This window comes from Saccostrea echinata, unplaced genomic scaffold (genome assembly GCF_033153115.1).
Source record: "Saccostrea echinata isolate AGI-Se365-2 ecotype Australia unplaced genomic scaffold, CSIRO_AGI_Sech_v1 ptg000033l, whole genome shotgun sequence".
NCBI lineage: Eukaryota > Metazoa > Mollusca > Bivalvia > Ostreida > Ostreidae > Saccostrea > Saccostrea echinata.
In genome coordinates, this window is record NW_026889782.1 from 23,719,964 (window position 1) to 23,722,737 (window position 2,774).

The 2,774-nt window shown below is 34.5% G+C and overlaps 1 pseudogene; it reads right to left on the reverse strand.

Annotated features, from left to right (window-relative positions):
• Window positions 1-1,875, reverse strand: LOC133199163 (probable ATP-dependent DNA helicase RecS; annotated as a pseudogene).
• Between the last annotated feature and the right edge of the window lie 899 nt (window positions 1,876-2,774).

The window sequence follows — 2,774 nt, forward strand, 5'->3', positions numbered from 1 at the left end:
TCAACACAAATTTAAGTCTAGTGTGTCATCAAAATCATCATCTAAACTTTCAGAGGAATCCTCTGATTGAATATTGTCTGAATTGGAAATTACACTCTGATCAAAAAGTTTTTCCAAAGAGAGATATTCACAATTGCCACGACTACAAATTTTGTCACACACATCACAGCATGTATGTTTTCCAGTTTCCTTTTTAAGTTCATTTAAATCGGGTTCACTCAAAAAGTGTTTCAAAATGGTCATTCTTCTACAAGTATCTGAACACAGGAGATCTTTCATGGCTTTGCTAAGCTTACGTAGATGATAAGTATTAAATAAAATAAGGGCAACTGATGGATCTCCACTTCTACCAATGCGCCCTATTTCTTGCACTAAATCTACCATGTTTTCTGGTAATCCAAACAGAATTACTTTGCTGCAGTTGGACACATCAATACCCATCCCTAAAGCACTAGTACAAATAATTACTCTTGTATTTGATGTGACATTTCTATCACTTAAACAATTTACAATTTCATTTTTTTTGGTAAGAGGTGTTTCAGAGTGAAACATTTCAATAAGGGAGTGACTTGAACTGTCCAACTCTTTTATCAGATAAGTGTAAAGTTTTGATACATCATTAATACTACTACAGTATAATAAAGTCTTGGGGAAGTCATTTAGGAATTGCCTGATTCCATCCACCATCCAGGACATGGCCATTTCAATGTCACTGGATATTTTAAACACAGAGTATTTGATGTTGCTTTTATTTGGAGACATAACTATTTGCACTGTGTTTGGACCTAAAGACAACTCTTTTGCAACTTTTTTCTGAATTTTAACTGTGGAAGTAGCACTCAGTGCAACAACACTTGCTCTAGGAAACAATGATCTTAATTCTCCAATGTGGGAAAACCACTTCCTAAATGCTTGTTTCTTCAAACCAGTTTGGTCTTCACCCCTACAAATAAAATACTTATGTTATCTAACTGGTACATGAAGTTTAGTATTTTTTTTTTTTTTACTTTTGGGATAATGTAAGTATTGTGGCACATTAATGCAGTTCAGCATGTTCAATGGTATACAAAAAATTACCATGTTGCAATTGTATGAAATTCGTCGATTACTATAGTGTGTACATTTAATTTCTTCATATCTTCCTCCAGGCTGCATTACTTATCAGAGATTCTGGAGATGCATAAATGAGGTCTATTTCACCATTTAATATCTGCCTGTCACTTTCTTCATTTGAACCTGAGAGAAAAAAAGAAGATAAATCTGTAGAGTATCCAGTAAAACGACCGATGTTAAAAGAACTTTACTACATGTCATTTTAAATGATTATTTTTCATCGTATGTCTCCAAATCGTGTGTATTTTCAGGTCGAGACATACTTTGTTTATCATTTTATCATTACACCAATAATCGCTATCAAAACGTGTACAATTCATAACAGAAGCCCCTTACCTTTGTACGCTACTGAAAGGTTTATATCGGGCACAGCTGATACTTCTTTCACTTGGTCTTGCATAAGAGCAACCAAAGGACAACAAACTATTATCACACCGCTGAATCCAGGGTTCGTCTCACGCATAAGAGGTATAAATATATGGAAAGGTAGCGATTTACCAAAACCCGTTGGCAGAATTGCCATGCAGTCTTTTCCTTCAATCATAGCATTTAATATGCTTTGTTGTTCTTTTTTTAAAGTACTGACACCGAAATGATGTAAAATTTGCTTGAACGTCCGCCATTTTTCAAGTAATATCGAATACTTCATGTAAGAATAGCCACGATTGGTTATTATAGACGCATTTGATTGGTCGACCCTACGTCACCAAAGTTCATTCTGACATGACCCTTAATGGGATGGCTTCAGATCTTTGTACAGCGATCATCAGAATTTCGGAGCGTAACAAAGATCTGATTTTAATCAGATTGGGACTAAGTCGGCCCAAAGCCAAATTGTTTAGTTAAGCTTAGAAATGAGTCAAACTTGATCCTACCTCTCCATTAATAAACTTTATTTCTTCAAGAGAAATATATTGTATAAAATGCTCGAATTCAGAGATATGTTTGTCAATTAACTCTGTAACGTTATCCAACCTATCGCGAAGTAACTTGAGATCGGTTATTAATTGATAAATGGTCTATTTTCAGTAATAAGATTTAGTTTGATAACCGTTAAACATTTCTGTACAACGCGAGAGATGCGTTGCTGATTGCGGGTTAGAATCCGCACTTGATTTCTGATTGCATGTAATTCACCCACAGAATTAGTACCGAATAGAAAAGACAGAGCAGACCCCACAAAAGAGAGTAATCCCCGATTACGTCAATTATGATTGTCGCTGACGAGGTATTTAACATTATCTAATAGTGTCTGAATTCGATGATTAAACAGCTCACATAATATCAACCTATGTTTCAACTTTTTCTATCATTTTGCTAAACTTATTTTTATCTCTTTTAAGAAAATAATATTTTCCCAAAGCTAAAGTACACACCATGGTTCTGTTTAACTGTATATAAGGCTGATAAATGATTTCATCTTAATTCATCAAATTGTTTAACAATTGTAACAGACCATCGACTGATTGTCGGTGATTCGAAGTTCAACATTTTCCCGTATCATCATTTCCGTCGTAGCCAAGAGGACCAAGAATCCAAATAGGAAGCCTACTCTAACCAAGTGACTAATATTGACCTTCATTTTCTCCCTGAAAACAGTATAGATTTTCACCTTGATTACTTTATTCCAATAAGCTGAACAATTAATGATAATAAAAATA